Raw genomic sequence first — 19,130 nt, 5'->3', positions numbered from 1 at the left:
GCAGCCTTGCCTGTGTGGTTAGGTATGAGAACATGTCTTTTCTTTCCTTCCCAACCCTGGAGGGAGGAGCTCCACACAGCCCTCGGTGTGATAGTTGCATCTTATTGACTGCCCAGGGAGGCCTTTGACTTTTGACCTTTAGAGAGCAGAGGAAGATCTCTTGAAGCAACAGATCCCAGCCTTGCGGACGGGATGAGCAATCTTTATTGAGACACTGCTCTGTGCCATAATTTCTACAGCATCTGAAACGTGGGGATGTGCTAACCCCTACACCGCGAACACCTGCATCGTGAGGATTCCACTCATTAATACAGGAGCTTAGAGCAGGCCCTGCACACTGTCGGCTCTCAAGCAGCCCCAGCTGCTATTATAATTGCTACCACCGCTAGGACTCTAACACTTGGCCTCCCAGGTTCCTGGGCTCGCCCTCACACCACTGCTTTGGCCCTGCCCGAGCCTCCATCCCCGAAGCCTTGCCTCATCCCCTGTGGGTCCTGTGTCTCTGTCCCCGTCCCCCCCACCGTCCCCCCTCCCACTGTGTCCCCGTGCTTCCCTATTAACCCACTGCTCCTAAGGCCCTTGGCCAGCTAATAATGCTGCTGTCAGCTCAGATTAGAGCCCATTACGTTCCTTCATCTCAGCTTAAAATTTTTGTGGTTTCCCAGCTCTGCCTAAAGTGCTCCACAAGGGACAAGGGCTGCCCAGCTGGAGGAAGCTTCGGGGGAAGGAATGCGGGTCTGTGAGTTCTCCAGGTGGGTTCCTGTCTCAGAGATGGGGCTGCAGTGGGGGGTGGGGACCAGGAGGAGTGGCCCCTCTGTGGGCTGTGAGCCAGAGACCAGGGATCTGGGGGGCTTGGAATCTTGGCCTCCTTGTCCCAGGGGGCGGGGGCTAGAACACTCAGCTCAGTGTCCCAGGACAGACAGGGTCCATTGGGGACTATGTCTTGGGCACTCTGTCCAAGAGAAGTCCTGGGGTCCCGGAATTCTGGCCCTGAGAGGCTCCTGGCCACTCTGTCCTCAGCCCTGCTCAGCCCTGCTCAGCCCTCACCTCCAGGGGTCTTGCCAGCCACAGGGTTCCTCAGGAAGAGACAAGAGTGGGAGCAGGGGGCTGCGAGAGGATCGCATGCCAGCAAGGGAGCAAGACAAGCAAATGGCCACTTCGGTGCCTGGCCCCACCATGGCCTCGGTAGGCCTTGACTTCCTTAGTTCCCATAACAGCTCCCTGAGATAGGCTCTCCAGTCATACAGTTAGGAAGGGGGAAAAGGGTTTTGTCTCCCTTGGAGAGCATCTAATGAAGGGTGCTGGGGAGCGGGGCCCTGCAGCTCTCAGAGGCTCTCCTTGGCTAGTCCCAGCCCTGACAAAGGTTATGGGTGCAGAACCCGGACATCCCACATCTGGGTCTTCCCTACTCTGTGGACTCAAGTAAAAATCACATCTAATCTTTGTGTAGGACGTTCCTATTTACAAAGTGTCTTCCGTGACTATTATTCATTTGTTGAGCACCCCTAGGAGTTCCCAGGGGAGACCAAGACTTAATCATCCCCTTTTGCAGACAAGGAAACCAAGGCTCAGAGAGGTGAGCTCCTTGCATGGGCTACAGGTGGAAGGTGGCGAGCCAGAACTCAAAGTGAGGTCTGCAGAGCCCAGGGGTGCAGAGCGGGGTGCAGAGATGACTCTAATGGGAGAATCATCGCTTACCCCATCCTCTGCACTGGTCCCAGCCTTGCTCTGTGCTGCCTGAGAGTGGAGAAGTTTCCAAGAGGAAACTTGAGAGGGTACCCAAGTCAGGGGGATCTCGCCTGGGCCCCAGTCCACCCATTCAGTAGAGAGGATGTCAGTTTGTTGAGAGTGTCAGGGAGAAAATGAAATGCCTCCCATACCACCCAGCCCAAAAGCCTTCTGGCTGCCATGTCGTCACCTACGTCCTGGTCATACCCTGTCACTAGGTCCTGGTCCTTTTTTGTGCTCTACTCAGGATGGCCAAAGGCTCACTCTCTGCAGGGCCTCAGGCAGCTCAGAACTTTCTTGGCTCCAAATGGAATGGTCTCTGTTTCTAGTGAAAGTGAATGCCAGTCTTCAGAGTTTCCAAGTCCTTCTTTACACTTCTTATAGGCTGGACTTGTCACACTCCTGCTTGAAACCTTGGCTGTCAGCCCCAGGTGTGCCCCTCAGCCTTTCCCCATCATCTCAGCCCGTAGCTCCAGGCCCCGCGCAGGTGTCCCATGCCCCAGCCAGCCGAGCCACTTCCACTCCCCCTGCATGTGGCCACATGTTTCCACTCAGAGCCTCTCCTCATGCCAATCCTGCTCAGAATGCCTTTCCTCCCTGTGTCCACCTTACTCAGTCCTGCTCCACCATAAAGACTCAGCTTATAGAAAGCTTCCCACTGGTCCCGAGTGAATCATGCCTTCCTGGGAGCTCCTACCATCCGTTTTTCCCTTTACGTTCACTCGCACTCATTGCCTTGCATTGTGGGCACCTGTGCAACCATCTCTCTCTCTCTCTCTCTCTCTCTCTCTCTCTCTCTCTCTCTCTCTCTCTCTCTCTCCCTCTCCCCCACTGGACTGTGAGCTCCTTGGGAGCAAGCCCTGGCTCTTATCCACCTCCATTCCTGCAAAAGTTCTTCCTCTTCTCCCTTTCGTCTTTCCTTCTTCCATTTCTCCCTCCTTCAACAAATATTTATTCCACAAGGGTTGAGGGCTGCCTAACTGGCAGAAGCTTCAGGAGGTCTGAATAACAAGTAAATTATTGTTTACCATGGGGAGGGGTGAGAACAGGACCAAGTTCTGAGTTGAGGTTCGAAGCCTGAAGATACCAAACCAGAAAGGCTCTGATTTTTAGAGGCTGGGAGAAAAGAAAGAAGCAACGAGCCTAATTTATCTTTCCCGGCAAGGGCAAATGCTGGCCATACAGGGCTCTGGGTCCCTAGAGGGGCCAGAGAGTGGACACCATGCTTCCAGGGGCTTCGTGGCAGTGGAGGAGATGTCTTAGTGGACACCACCAATGAAGACTAGCACAGCTGGCTGCCTTGACGCCATTGGCCTGTAGTCAGCCTGCCTGTGGCACTCAGCAACGCCCTCTGACCCCTGCTTTGGTTTGTTCTAGTAACTCAAGACCATAATAGTCACCTACATTCATCCTTCATGGCCAGTGAATTAGCTCCCAAGATTTGGAGAATGCTCCAAATGACCATCACGCTTCTTAGGTGCGGCCTTTTCATCATCCACACAACAAACAAACATTCACTGAACACCCAGTGTCTCCAAAGCACTGTTGGGTTGCAATGGCTTAGGGAAGTCACCCTGGCCTTGACGACTTGAAGCTAATCCCTCCATTTCCTTTAGGTGAAAAAAGGAGAATTGAAGATGCAGCCCACACCCTCCCAGGATTTACAACCTCATGGGATTAACCATCCAGCAATGTGATGGTTTCCTCCTCTGGGCCTTGGGCTCTTGCTCTGCAGTAACAAGGAAGATCAGACTCTCTGACCTTGAATCCTTGCCAGGTCTCCTACAATTCCAAAGTAGGTTCTACACATAAGGTCACTGGGTGATGTGCAGGGATCATTTAAGTCCCCCGAAGACAGGTGCCAGGAAACCTACCAATTGGATAATTAGGCTTGCCCCGACCCCTCATCCCTCGAGGGAGAGATGCGGACCTCAGCTGCCCTCCCCACAGTGGTGGGGCGGAAGTGCTGGGCGCTGCGGGGGTCCCCTGGTGGAATGTGGCCATGGTGGGCCCTGGGACAGAGGGCTCGCCTGACAGATCTAAGGCTGCCGCCTGCCACCAGGTCTCCATAGGGCGGCCTGCCCGCCTCCCTCCTGTGGAATGACAAGCGCTGCTCCCCCCTACCTGGTGTTTAATCTTTAATGCAGCCCCAACTGCCCTCGGGCAGGACCCATCAACCCACCCGCTCTGATAAAAGCGATAATTAGCTCTTTTTCAACTTTTCACTTCTCCCCCCCACCCCCTCCACTCTGATGTGTGAGCATTGGGAGAATTCCAGCTAATGGGTCTGCCCTCAGCCAATTCCCCAGCCCATGCAGGCCGGAATGCACGGGGTCATTAGCCGGGCCTCCCGGGCAGGGGCCTGTGCTTGGGACGTGCTTGCCTGCCCGCTCTGGGGTGCCCCAGCCACCCAGGAGAGGGCCCGGCCTCGGCAGAGCAGACCTGCCCAGACCTGCTGGATCCCACTGTCCTCGGCAGTGGCCCCTTCCTACACCTCAACAGAGCCCACTGGGGGAGGTGGCCTTAGGCTCCCATGGGGCCAGGCTGAGAGGACATGAGGCCACCCATCCCCAGGCATCGCCCTGCTTCCAGGGCAGGGAGCCCAGCTTGGGTTCAGCCACCGGTCAGTGTGGAGGCTGCTGGCTGGGATCCCCCCAGTCCCGCCCCGTCAGTGACTTGTAATAACTAACTTGTGTGCTGTGCCTGTCCCTTTCAAAGTGCTTCCAGATAGCTTAGCTCAGAGGTGGCTGCAGCCCAGGGCTTTTAACCATGCAGGCTCAGGAGCTGTCCCTCAGGAGCCGGGACGGGGGAGGGCAATTCCAGTTTAGCTCCTTTTCCCTTCTTCTCTGACTAGCTCTGACCAATGCTCACAGACTTGTTGGTCACCTAGTACCAGAGACTGCCAGCATCTAGAACCATGGGGCCTCTGTCACTAATGCCACAGGATCAGAAGCACCCAATTAGCCAGGGCTACTAAAGCCTAGAGCTACACCCTTCAAGGCTTATAAACCTGGGATCAGAGGTTAGCATTAGTCTGGGCCACTTTCATCTAAAAACCCAGGGCTATCTTTACCTAGAAACCCAGGACCACCTTCTTCTGGTGCTGTTGACCCCCCAGAACCACCTAGACCCACAGGACATAGGCACCTGGTATCCGGGGCTACCATTAACCAAATCTCTAAGGTTACCATGATGTAGTTTGAATCACAAAGTTACTGATGTCTGGTCCATCCTTGGACTTGTACTGGATTGAGGGACTTTGTAGTAAGGTCACGTTGGCACTTAGTGCACGGCTTTTCTTGTATAGGCTCTGATTATATTTCCTTTACTGACTCTGCAGCAATAAGCTATCATGGAGTCTCCCGGGCGGCTTCTTCCACTGCCTGAATTTCTTCCACTCACTCATCTGGGTCCTGGATTCTCACTGCAAACTTTTCAAAGAGGAAAACAGGTAATGTGTGTCATGTAGGTGAGTTCTGTACACCAAGCATCCATCCCTGAGTGGGGCCTGTTCAGCAAGAGAGAGAGCGCATAGCCTTTGAATGCAGTCTCATTTTCGAGAAAGTATTTTGAGGAGTAGGATCCAAGGACTTCCTGGAAGAGGCAGCATTCGTTCCCCAGAGACAGAGCAGACCATTATCAGGGACAAGGACTCCCTCAATCACATGTTCTCCATCTCAGCCACTCGAGGGCTGACATTTCTCCACGATTTTCGGCTTTGGACCCTACTGTGACCTTGCTGAGATACCCCAGTGGAGATGTGGAAATGGACTGCTCTCTCTCCTACTTCCCCACTTCTCCTAGCCAACAAACACACAGCTTCAGAATATTACAAATGTACACAGAAAATGTTCCAAGCTTTTAACAATGGAAATCTTAGTAATTTCGATTTTTTTTTAAAGTATATGTTTTCTTTTTTTGAAATTTTATTTAGGGACACCTGGGTAGCTCGGCAGTTAAAGCACTTGCCTTCAGCTCAGGGCGTGATCCTGGAGTCCTGGGATCAAGTCCCACATCGGGCTCCCTGCACGGAGCCTGCTTCTCCCTCTGCCTATGTGTCTGCCTCTCTCTCTGTGTCTCTCATGAATAAATAAATAAAATCTTTAAAAAGATTTATTTAATTATTAGAGAGAGAGAGAGAGAGAGAATGAGGAAAAGCAGACTCCCCCTGAGTGGGGAGCTCCACGTAGAGCTCAATCTTGAGATCATGACCTGAGCAAACATTTAACTGACTGAGCCACTCCAGTGCACCCCCACCAAAGGTATACATTTTCAGTAATTCCCATGGGATCCTTGGCCTGCTGCCTCAAGAGTTTCCACTGCCAAGTTCAAAGGTCCCCTAGGAAGTGAGCTATGTGGCTGCTCTGCTCTAGTCTGGACCTAGCCTGTGTGCATGGCTATTGTCACAAGACCTGGCCTCATCTCTGGCCCCATGGGGGCCTCCAGCTTCCCCACTGTGTGTGACGAGGGTCACAGGTGAGACATGGAGGGGTGACAGAGCCAGGGGAGAGGTAGGGCTTATGGCAGGAAGGAAAGGAAGGAGGCAGGTGAAGAGGAGAGACAATAAAACAGAGATAAAGCTCATGCTGGGGATTCTTGCCTTGTGGAACCTCAAAATTCAGGAGGGATCCTTGCCTAAGGAAGCCAGCCTCAGCAGAGAGTCAGACGACTGTCTATTTCGACAGTAACAATGGGAGTACCTAGAATCCCTCGTGTGTTATAAGCCTCATACCCTACTGGTAGGGACATAACACGGTGTGGCTGCTTTGGAACACACTTTGGCAAGCCCTCCAAATGTTAAGCATGGGGTTAGTACCATATGGCTCAGCAATAACACATCTAGGGATTTACCCAAGAGAGTATGTCTGGACAAAAATTTGCACAGGAATGCTCACAGCAGCATTATCCTCAATAGTGAGAAGGTGGAAACAAGCCAAAATCCACCAACTGGTGAATGGATAAACAACGTGGTCTACCCACAGGACGGAATATTATCCAGCCATCAACAGGAATGACGTACTGACGCACAGTCCAGCATGCGTGAGCCTTGACAATATTCAGCTGAGTAAAAGAAGCCAGTCATAAAAGACCACACATTGCATAATTCCATTTACAAGAAATGTCCGGAAGAGAAAAATCCAAAGAGGCATAAAACAGAGCAGTGGTTGCCTAGGTCTGGGGTGGGGGTGGGGGTGGGGGTAGACAGGAGTGGTTGCCAATAAGCATGGGTTTTGGGGGGAAAGTGGTGAAAATTCTCTGAAAGGGTAATGGCGATGGTTGCACAATTCTGTGAATGTACTAAAAACCACTGACTTGTATACTTGAAAAAGGGTAAACTCTATGGTATGTGAATTCTCCCAATACAGCGGTTATTTAGAAAATACTAGGAAATTTTGTCAGGTAAGTTGATTGTTACTTCATTTATTCTTACAGAGCCTTGCATGAGGGGTAAGGAACATGCTTCTTAGAGCACAGAACTTCCAGTGCAATGGTGAGAGTATAACCTCAACTCCACCCTCTCCTAGTTCAGGAACCTTGAAGGTCCCTCAACTTTCATGAGAGACTCAGAGTCTTCATCTGTAAAATGGGCACCATGATGCGAGTGCTGTACACTATACACACAGCACAGCCTGGAGCTCACAGGCATCATTGCTATTAGAGATAGGACACAACCTCCTCCCATTCTTTTTTCCTTCTCAAGCCCCCTAAAGTGCAATCACTCTTAGAGGATGAGGATGATGAAGAAGGAGAAGCACTGTAGGACATGGCAGGTGGAAAGACATAAAGGTAGCTTATCTCTATCAGGCATTTTTAATCTCACAGCATTTTTTTAAGGCAAGCTCTACACCCAGCATGGGGCTTGAACTCATGACCTTGAGATCAAGAGTTACATGCTGCAACGATGGAACCAGCCAGGTGCCCCAATATCACACACTTTTGCAGCAGATTGATGTTGGTTTGTTTGTTTTCCATTTCATCCCAGAAAAGTGATCTGGTCTGGAGATATCATTAATTCATCTTATTATTGAACACCATCTACAGGCCAAGCTCTGTGCTCTAGGATAGAGTGGGGACCAGGCCAGTCCAAGGTCTGGTTCATGGGGCTTCTATTCTGTGGGGTAGAGGAGGTACATAATAAAGAAGTAAACCTATCAAGAATGCATTTTTCTCACCAGCTATAATGCAATCGAAAGAAATAAGATAAAGGTGGGAGGGACTATCTTATACAGGTATTCAAGGAAATCTCCTTGAAAAATTGGCTCGTGGGCTAAGATGGGATGGGGCCACTTGAGGGAGAAGGAACTGAAGTGGGATTACAAGTCTGGCACGTTTCAGGAACAGCAAGAAGGCCAGGGGCGCTGGAGCTGAGAGGGTGGCAAGGGGAGACCCTGCGGTGGGAGGAGGTCCTGTGACACAGAGCAAGCAGGTCTGTTAGGGACTTGGTTTTTGTATCTAGTGCCGCTGGCTGCATGGGCAGGCTCTCCAGACTTCTTGTGAGGGGGAACGGGAGGGGAACAGCAGGATCCCAAGGCATGGTATCCTGTAGGGTGTCTCCCTATGCTCACAGCAATGGAGCGAGGTTGGGTCATTTGCAACAAATCTTTTGGTTCCCTTCACAATCTCCATCTGCCAGGCACCATCTCTGGGCTGGCTGGAGTAAGACTGCTACCACTGGGATTCCTTCCGGTGCCTGCTATGGATCCAGCTAGATAAGCCGCCTCTTCTCTGAATGCTGCCTCATAAGCCTCTTCCTTCGGGTTGGGCCATGTGGAGCACATGAGGTTAGGTGTCATTTTTTCCTTTGCTTTAGGTCAAACCTGGTCTTTGGCTGTGGATTGTTTATGAAGAAATGGAGGCTCATGGATGCCTACTTGTGCAAACCTTGTCAGAGACAGGTGGGGGCAGTGTCCATGCCGGAGACTGGACAATGCACTGGGACAGGCATTTTGCTCATGCATATGTGGGATTCAGAGTAATTCAGTGGACACTAGTGTGTGTGTGTGTGTGTGTGTGTGTGTGTGTGTGTGTGTGAGGGAGAGAGAGAGAGACAGACAGAGAGAGAGAGAGAATGAGAGAGAATATTGTGGCAGGAAGTTTTCACTTGGCCAAGTTTTAACAACAAACAAGGAGTCGTTTGTGGCCAAGCAGTTCTTCTAGAGGGAAAAACAAACAGAGCAGGGGGCTGAGAAAGCCAGGGTTGGGGGAAGAAACACAAAATGCCTGGATCTTTCATCTGATTGCCAACAGACACCATGAGTAGCCCGCTCCCCCCTTCTTCTTGGTAAAGAGAACCCCACTTCTGATGAGATACCCATCCCCTCCAAGGAAGGGATCGCCACTCCCCCAGCTGAGGGGTAAATCCAGGTGTGATTATCCCTTTTCCCTTTTCAAATATTAATTTGAACATGGGCAGGTAACACAATGCCAACCAAAGAGACTTGAAAGCAAGTTCTGCTGGGTTTGTGAGAAAGTTTCCCTCTCTCTTAAAAAGGGAGATGAGAAGAAACTGTTCCTCTTATGCTTCAGTTATTTACAATATTGGCCGGTAGTACCTGGATGTGCGGCAGCCACTTTGACACCACGAGGTGAGCTGGCAAGCACTTTGGGAGTAGTCAGACAGAAAGAGAGAAAGATCCTAATTCTCAATGATGCCATTGAATCCATGACCCTGAGCCCCCTTTCCCAGCGTTTCCTGAAGAACTCCACCTCTACCTTGGAAAGGAGGTGCTCCCATCTCCTGGGTCCCCTTTTGGACCTCTACCTCCCAAAACAGAGCAGGAGCTACTCACTCCCATCACCACAAAACCAGCTCTGGGATCTCGGTGCAGGTCTCCACATGTCCTAACGCCTCTATTTTAGACAGTGGCCCTAGTGAGATACTCTTAGTCTGCATCACAGAATCCAGAGGCCCCGCTGTGAAGATGATGCTTTGAATAACCCACCCCCCAGCCGGAGTGGGCCAGAGCAATAAGACAGTCTTATCCTTCTGCTGAGTCATAGGTGATCCCTGTTGTACATGTTGGACATGTGTGTGAGAGGACCCCCTGGCACAGGGTGGCATCTGTGGCTATGGAAAAGAAGGAAATCTCTGGACCTATCTAAGAACTTACCCGTGACCTTGACTTATTGGGCAATGAATATGGACAGTTAAGCCATCATTCCCAAAAGTTCATTGTGCATCCAGGCAGTTGGGCCTTAGAGCCTGAGACAGCCCCATGGAATGTGATTGTTTCATCCCACAGCCCCTGGACTGTGTGTGTGTGTATGTGTTGGGGGGTGGGGGTAAGGTGGAGAGATTGTGCGCCTCTGCGTGTGTGCCCAGCCCTGCAGACTAGGGTCCTCCAAGGGACCTGCCCCAGTGTGAAGGAAAGACCCCGCCCAGCAATGACGAAGTGGCTAGGACATCTTTCCACAGCATCTGGGAGGAACAGGCAGGGCCGGATGTGGGCCGCTGACCTTCTCCCTTCCTCCTAGAGAGGAAGCTCCTCCTGCAGCCACCTTTGTGCTGACCACTGGGCGGTTACAAATGCATTCCCTGCCTGTCGGATCTCTTCCTGAGAATGAGGGGCAGACCCCTCGGCCCAGCCCAGCCCCCACCCTGGAGAAAGCCAGTCCAGGAAAGGAGCAGCAAGCCCTGGCTTCTGACCAGTGCTTACGGGTGGGGGTGGGAGGCAAAGACCAGAGGCCAAGCCAAGGCCTTCCCCCGGCCTCTTCTGGAGCCTGGCTCCCTCCCCTCTCCCATAAGAAAATAGACACAGGGTCAGAAAGGACTTCCCTGAACTAATAGGACAGAGCCTGCCAAAGGCCTGGACTGGAGCCAGCAGATGGATGGTGAGCATCTCTGGGCAGGGAAGGTGGTCAATAAATTTGGTTTAAAAAAACACTCTTGCAGCATGTAGCATGTGCCCTTTGTAAGTATCACCTTATTTACCTCCCCACCCCCAACAAGCCTATTAGGATGGTGCTATCATTCTGCTTGTTTTACAAACAAGCAAGTTGAGGCCCAGAGAAGTTAAGCAACTGGCCGGAGACTGCCCATCCAGTAAGCGGCAGAGCCAGCTTTTGAACTCAGGCTGCAGAGTTGATGCTCTTAACTCATATGCAACCCTATCTCCCAAAGGTGCAAAAATAAGAGCACCACTTGAGCGCCTTGTGTATGCTGGGCACTATCACAGGGTCCTGCCTGGAACCCACCCCCGAGAGACCAGCATATAACCCTGCCACAGCTATACCGCACTTAGGGTGATTAGGGTAATTGGAGCTATACTGTGAAGGCACCAAGGGAGGCTATATTGGGAAGTGGGAGGGCAGGAGGTAAGAGGATGAATTCCATCTGATAGCAGCAGCCATGTGTTGTGCCAGGTACTTTTAAATATGTGATTTCATTTATTCCTTGTAAAACCCTCATAAGGAAAATGAAGGTCAGAGCAGTCAAGTAATTTACTCAAGGGTGCACAGCCAGCCACTGGCCCCACCCAGGTCTCTATGATTGCAAAACCAGATAGTTTTCAACTAAACCAGCGCTATACCAGGAACACTTACTAATTAAAGAAGTGGGGCTCAGAGAATTCAAGTAGCCTGCCAAGGTCAACAGGTGGCAGGGGGCTGAGCTGGGATTTGAACATAGGCCTTTCCAATGCCTTGATGAGCAACTGTCAAGGTAAGGTTCTTCTTGGCTCTGCTGTTCTCAGGACCAGAGGGGCCCCAGTTGGGGTTCCCTTGGCGGGGGGGGGGGGGGGGTTGGGAGATGGGAAGTCCATACTCGTGTCCCTCCTGGAGAGAGATCTATCTAACTGTGGCTGTGAGCACTCAGGCCACCTGAGGCCGGCTGATCCCCAGGGTTTGAGGAGAGTGAACCAAGTGCAGGTATTACCTTCAGTGGGGAGGATGACACTGGTCCTCTGCTCTCCCCTGAGGGGCCTCCCCACTCTCCAACCCCAGCTCTTGGCTTCCACAAGACTTGGGAGACCCTCCTGCCCCCCACTGCAACCCAGCTCTCCTGATTGAAAGAAAGAAAAGATAGTAAATATTGCCTCTCAAATTGTGTGCGATTTTCTTAAAAGCAAGGACAGACAAAAAGGCCCCACCAATTTCTGCCTTGCCCTGGGCCCCATAACCACAGCTCCAGTTGTGGGGTGGCGTAGGGAGGTTCAGTCCCAGCACTGTTGGTGAGTGGAGGGGGGCAGCCCAGCCTGGGATGCCAACCCCCTAATCCCTCTCCAATGGAATGTGCTTGATTTGGGGAGGTTAAAGTTTTGGGGTGGGGGAGCTGAGAAGCCCCCTTTAAAGAGCCAAGTGTTCAGGCAGGCCTGTGGCCCCACTGTCTGACGGTTCTTGATGGATGGGCCCCCGACCCTCTTGCTGAGCCCCCTCATCCCCCTCCTCATGCGCCCCCTCACTCTGTGAGGTCTGGCTTGTGCAAGGAAGCCTGTCAGTGTTGGGACACGTTGGCCCCATGGCCTGCAGCGGGACGGAGGCCTCTGAGGGATGCCTGCTGTCTGGCCCTCTCCTCAGAGAGCTCCTGTAACCCCATGCCTCAGGGTCTTGGGCGCTTGCTTTCAAAGCTGCAAAATTATCACCATTAATGCAGCTTGTCTCCCAGAGGCCTCAAAGTACAGTGAAGAGGCCTTAGCTGTGGAGGATTTGGGGTTAGATCTGGCTTATTCTGGGTTGACTTGGCAGGTGTTGAGTAGGGTTTTTGCCCTGGAAGGGGGCTGTTAGGATCACCCTGGGACCACGGTGAGTTCAGCAGTGGACCTCTGCGGAGGTGTGCGGCTCCCGCCTAGGTCCCTCTGAAGGAACCATAGTGGAGGTTGACAGGGTTGTGAGGAGGGCAAATGGCAAGTGAAGCTTCTAGCCCCATCCCAAGAACGAGTGCCTCCTTAAATTTTGTGTCCTGGGTACCTGGCTTGCCTAATCCTGGACCTGAACCTGAAGCCCCATTCATTTCCAATGGAAAGTCTGCCTTGATTGCTCTCATACACCATTCTGAGACTCTGTGGATCCAAGGGACCCCAGAGGAGCCCAGATAGCCAGGCTATGCATTCTGGAGAATTGAGAACCCAACCCGTGCATCAGCATGTACTAGTCCAGGGATGCCAGGCTGCGAGGGACAACATGTGTGGAGAAGTACTATTCAAGTCAGCTCTCTGCCCTCATGAGCCTGCAGTCTCAGAGGGAGGCTGAGGGCAAATACTCTAGACCAGGGCTGTCCAGATAGAAACAGAGAAGAAGCTATAAATGTGGGCCACAGATTCAATTTTAAATTTCTAGAAGTCGGAGTAACAAAGGAAAAAGAAATAGGTGAAATTCAGTTTATATATTTATTTTTAAAATTTTATTTATTTATTCTGAGAGACAGAGAGGCAGAAACATAGGCAGAAGCAGGCTCCCTGTAGGGAGCCTGATGCAGCACTTAATCCCAGGACCCCGGCATCACTACTTAAGCTGAAGGCAGACACTCAACCACTGAGCCACCCAGATGCCCAGTGAAATTCATTTTATTTTTTAAAATATATTTATTTATTTATTTATTTATTTATTTATTTATTTATTTATGAGAAGCACAGAGAGAGAGGCAAAGACATAGGCAGAGGGAGGAGCAGGCTCCATGCAGGGAGCCCAATGTGGGACTCAATCCCTCGGCTCCAGAATCACGCCCTGGGCTGAAGGCAAACACTCGATCACTGAGCCACCCAGAAGTCCCATTTTTTAAAAAAAGATTTTCAAAATTCATTTTAATAACATTATTATTTCAACATGAATCAATGTTAAAAATATTTATATATATTTTATGTATTTTTTACTAAGTTTATGAAAGCCAGTGTGTATCTTATACTGACAGCACACATCGATTTGCATTAACTGCACTGCAGGTGCTCAACAGTCACATGTGGCTAGAGGCTGGAGACAGCTCATGGAGCTCAGGCTGTGGGGAGCATCTTCATTTCAAGGGGAGAAAACAAGCAGGTAGGATGCACCAAGGAATGGCAGAGAGCCTTGGAGAGGGGCCTAGAGACTCCTTCTTGGAGACTTTTCAGTCTGGATCGGCCTGCTTCACTCTTGGCATGTTGAAGATAGTCTGGCTTCAGGGATGGTTCCTGAGCTCTCGTTCCCAGACCCACACTTCTGGGTCTACAGGGCCTTGTCATGTGTATGTCACCCAAGAGACAGTGTGAGGTAGGGAGGTAAGCCCTGGGCAGGAATCAAAACATGCAGGTTCTAACCCCAGCTAGGCTTTGAACTCTGTATGATATGGGTAGGTCATATCCCATCTGTAGGCCTCAGTTTCCCTGATGATAAATGAGCAGCTTGATTGGTTGTCAGTTCACTGGTTATGAAGGACATGAGAGGAAATTTCCCCATGCCTCCCGCTTTCCCACTCCACACCTAAAACCCAGAGACTCACACTGAATGGCAGAGAGGAAAGGGGATGACACAGGGGCTCCTACATGCTTAGGGCAAGCCTATAGGGCTATAGAATAGAGGACTTCTAGATTGGCACCCTTTGCCAGGTCCCACTAAGTTACCACCTGCTAAACACAACCCCCTTTCCCCCCGGCCACCACACTGGCCTGCCACAGCTCTAGTCAATTCATAGACGTATGTTGAGCCCTCCTGTAAGCCAGATCCTCAAAGCACTGCTGCTCAAGAGGCTCACATATTGGGGTAAGGCACTGTCTCCTGACATGTGGATGAATTGATTCCTGAGGACATCCCCTTAAGCCCACTGCCTCGCTAGCCCACATTAGTTGAACAGGTTCATTGAAAGACACATGTAGATCTTTGTCCTCAAGAAGCTTATGATCTAACCTGGAGACTGATTATCCATGGAAAGCCAATACTCCCAGGAGGTGAATGCTAAGGCACAGAGAAAGACAAGAGGGTAGAGAGGCTGCTACAGGATGGGTGGTCAGGAAGTCAGCTGGAGGAGGGGTTCCAATCTGAGCCAGTTTGGAAGAGGGGATAGATCACTCTAAGGAGCCACAGGCCCACAGGTATGAGAACACACAGTGGGATCTGTGACTCGAGCCCATGGTCAGGCAAGGAAGCAAAGGCTCTGGGTTTGGGAGCTGGAGATGGACCAGACCAAGAAAGATGAGTTCTAGGCCAAGGAAGCAGCAGCAGAGAGACACTGATGGTGTCTAACAGATAAAGAAGCTGAAGCTCAGAGGAATGAATTCATTTGTCTGAAGGATCAAGTTGGAAAACCAAACTCAGGCTCTCTCTATCAAATCCTGAACTCTTCCTACTATCCCATGACTCCATGGTCCAGGAAATGGGAACCCAAAAGGAGGAGATGGAGATGACCAAGCAAGGTGCTCAGGATGGGTGAACTATGTTCAGAGGAAAGCAGAACTCACTTGAGCCACAAACCCCTCAGAGGCTGCCACACTGGAGAACTGATCCGGGACACCTGCTCCAGCTGGTGCCCATGCCCTGGTTGCTAGCTAGCAAAGCGCCTGAGCACAGGCCACCCACTGCATAACTCTGGGCACTTAACCTCCCTGAGGTTCCGTTCTCTTAGCTGTAAATTAAGTTACCTGTACACAAGGGGCTTTGTAAGGAACGAATGAGATTACTCAAGTCCAGAGAGCCATTTCTCAGTCAGTGCCTTAAGTCTAAATTAAGCCGATTGATTGTTCCATGTTCCACTGCTCTCCCCAAGCAACTGCTCCCGACCTCATGCTGTCTCTGCCTTCCTCCCACCTCCTCTCCTCCCAAGGATACCCGCACCTACACCTTGCTCCATGTGGCCCCAAAGAGCCGAGGACTCGGGAGGCATTTCTCTAGTCTGGCAGAAGGCCTCCTAAAAACCGTGCTGATCCCCCCCCCCCCCCCCCACGAATGCCTAATGACCATGGGAATCACTTAACAGGAGGAAAAGCCAGACCTTTGCCCTGGCTTTGCTCACAGGTGATGGGGTTAATCGGGAATTCTCTTTGCTTTGCTCAGGGCTGTCGGTGGGGGTCTCGCTCCCTGATGACCTGGGGACACATTAGTCAGTGATAAGTGGGGCTTTCCAGCCCCTTTTATCCTGTTTACAATACATTGGCTCTCCTTGGACAAAACCCTGCTTCCCCCACCTTGCTCCTGGCTGTTATGGCTACATGAGACAATTTGCTGATGGACTGTCCACAGAGGGCAGCTTTCTTGAACACCCGTCTCCACCTCCCACAGCACCCGGGGCAACATCCCCTCCACCTGGTGGGTCCTGGAAGGAGACGCAGTTGCTTGTTTTTCTTAGCTCATTGCAGTCTCTGAATTCAGAAATGTCATCCTTTCTGTCTGCTCAGCTTTAATAGAAGGAGTGGGAGAGCAAACCCAGAGGCAGTGAGATTATGTTTCTCTGGCTTTGGAGAGTGACTAGGGTTTTGAGGCTGTCCAAAGCAGAAGCCATCAGAGGTGTCTTATCTGTGGCAAGGCCCTCTTTGGGTCAAAAGGCAGGATGACACAACAGCTACCTGGAGGGCAGTGGGTGACTGCAGCCTGGACCTAGCTCCCCTTTCCCGCTGTCAGCTTGGGCAAGCAAGTTCATTTCTCTGAAGCTCAGCATGCTTGTCTAGAAAACCAGGGTGGCAATGCTGGTCCTGCCTGCCACCCCCCGCCCCCCGCCAGGTAGTTATAAGCACAGAATGAGAACCTGTTGAGAAAGTACTTAAGGGAAAGGCATTTTGTTTAGCACTCTGCACTGATTGCAAGTGACAAGCCTTTCAGCAAGAATGGCTCCTCTGATGTAGGCAGTTTATAATTGCCTCAAAGTCAACCCTCAAACAATTCTGGGCTTCCGAAAAAAATGATTTGACTAAAACAGAGTCCACTGCCAGATATTCAGCAGATATAAACAGATATTCAGCAAACACATACCTTATACCAGTCACTGAGCTGGACGCTGGGGAGGTGCAGCGGAGAAAGCCACATCTTCTGCCCTCAGGCTGGTGGATAGAGAACTGAGACACCCATGAAAAGTGCTAAGAAGGAGCACTGGGTGCCAGAGCAGCACGGGGAGGTGTTCCTACCCAGCCTGGGTGTCAGGGGTGCTCCCCAAGGGAGGTGAAACCAGAGCTGAGACTTGAACAAGTGGGAGGGAGTTCATCAGGCCTGAGGCAGAGGGAAGGGTGCAGAAGGACTAGTGCATACAAAGGTGAGAGGACACAAAAGCTCTTGTGAGAACAGCCATAATCGATGTGGTCAATAAGGAGGGCTCTGTCTGCCAAGATAAGAATTTTTTACTGGGTTCTGTAGGCATCAGGGAGCTATCAAAAGTCCCCACATATGTATGACAGCAAATCTCTGTGTTAGAAGGATCGCTTGAGCATCTACAAGAAGATGATTGAAAAGGGGAGGGAGTGGTTGAGGAATGATGGGGCATCTTGACGGGCTCTCATAATCTGGTAGGGAAAGTGAGGTGTATTCACAGCTGGCATGGTGGTGTGTGAGCATAGGTAGGATGGACATTAGGGGCAATGGGGCTCAGAAGGAAACAGGACCAGGAAATGCACTGGGAAGGAGGCAGAGACCAGGGCTGGGGAATAGAGGGAGCACGACAGTTTGGGAGAAGGGGTCTGAATGAGGTGGCCAGAGACACACAACAGATTAATTTGGTTTCAGAGACAAGAATCAAGTTCTATCAAATTGGATGGGTCAAAAATACTCTTCAGAGGTTTCAAGTTTATCACACCACAAAAGGAACAAATAGGCTGACCCTGGATTGGTGTGCCAAATCCTGAAACCATAGAACTGTGGGGCACCTCTTGAAGCTCAAATAAAAGGAGAGAGCATGAAGACATCATATTGATTTTCTTGAAATGTTACTTGACTCCATTAGCCAAGGCTCAAAGGCCTACAGACGTTCTCCAGGGCTACAAGATGGAGGCAAGACAGCTTTCCTGTCAGCATTCCAGCTTCATCTTTCTCTACTGTAGAGACCCTCCGCTCTGGCTCAGAGGGACCACACAGACGGCCTGGTCCCAAATTTACCTCCCTGCTTGCCAGGAATGCCCTGTGCCTGCCTCTCCATATGTGTTAAACTCTCTTACACTTCAAGATCCAGATGAAATCTCGTCTCTTCTGGAAAGCCTTCTTTCATCATTGACATTCAGAGGGATCTCTTCCTTCCCTACATTCTGACAGAACCCAATTGTCTTTGGCATTGTTACCTTTTTGTTGAGTCCTGTACCCTGTCTTTCCATCTAGAATGGGTGGGACTTCTCTCTCTCTTTTTAAAGATTTTATCTATTTATTCATGAGAGACACACAGTGAGAGAGAGAGAGAGAAGCAGAGACATAGGCAAGAGGCAGGATCCAGGCAGGGAGCCTGATGTGGGACTTGATCCCGGGTCTCCGGGATCAGGCCCTGGGCTGAAGGTGGCGCTAAACCGCTGAGCCACCCGGGCTGCTCTGGGGACTTCTTTTCTCACTTCATCCATGTACCTCCAGCCTAATTACCCTTTCTCCTCTGCCAACTAGTTTCAGTGTGTGGAAGGCAGGGGTGCAGTCAACACTGAAAGAGATCATATTCTAGGAATGCAGTGATTAAGACCTAAAGAATTCAAGAGAAGACATAGTTGGAAGGTATATTATTATAAATTTATACTAAAAAATTCTGAACAGTGAATAGTTACTCATATTTTCCTGCATACTCTAGGGAAAACTCACCATTAGTGTCATCATCAGGGAAGCACAGTAACAAACTTTGGGTCATCAGAAGTCAGTATTCATGTGAAGTGTGAAGGATGATGTAGCATCATGAGTAATAATGTAACTAGCATTAAATAAATAAATCAAGACTCAGTTCAAGTATCATCATCTCTTTGAAGTCCTCTTGAATCCCCAAACTAGGCTAAGTGTCACTTCTCTGCCATCACATAGGTCCTAATTATCTCTATCCCACACTTGCCATGTGGTATTCTAATGATCTCTGTAGATATTTTCCCTCTGTGTAGATGTGTATATTAAAAAAGGAAAAGTAAAATAAGATGAAATCAGAGAGGGAGACAAACCATAAAATATTCTTAACTCTAGGAAACACACTGAGGGTCACTGGAGGGGAGGGGAATGGGGTAACTGGGTGATGGGCATTAAGGAGGGCACTTGATATAATGAGCACTGGGTGTTATATGTGACTGATGACTCACTAAACTCTACCTCTGAAACTAATAATACACTCCATGTTATTTAATTGATTTTAAATTTAAAAAAATAAAGAACTTCTATGGCAAACTGATGGATGTTTTACTCTTCTTTGTGTCCCAATCCTTGCATTGTGCCTGATATGAGTTTGAGTTCAATGAATATGTATATGAGTTCAATGAATATATGTATGAAAATTCATGGAAAGAGACCACTGGACTAAGTCAGGTAGACTCTGAGGAGCTAGAAAACAGCTCTAGGAGAACAAA

Source organism: Canis lupus, chromosome 9 (genome assembly GCF_011100685.1).
Source record: "Canis lupus familiaris isolate Mischka breed German Shepherd chromosome 9, alternate assembly UU_Cfam_GSD_1.0, whole genome shotgun sequence".
NCBI lineage: Eukaryota > Metazoa > Chordata > Mammalia > Carnivora > Canidae > Canis > Canis lupus.
The sequence above is the reverse complement of the archived record's forward strand: the minus strand, read 5'-3'. Positions refer to the sequence as shown.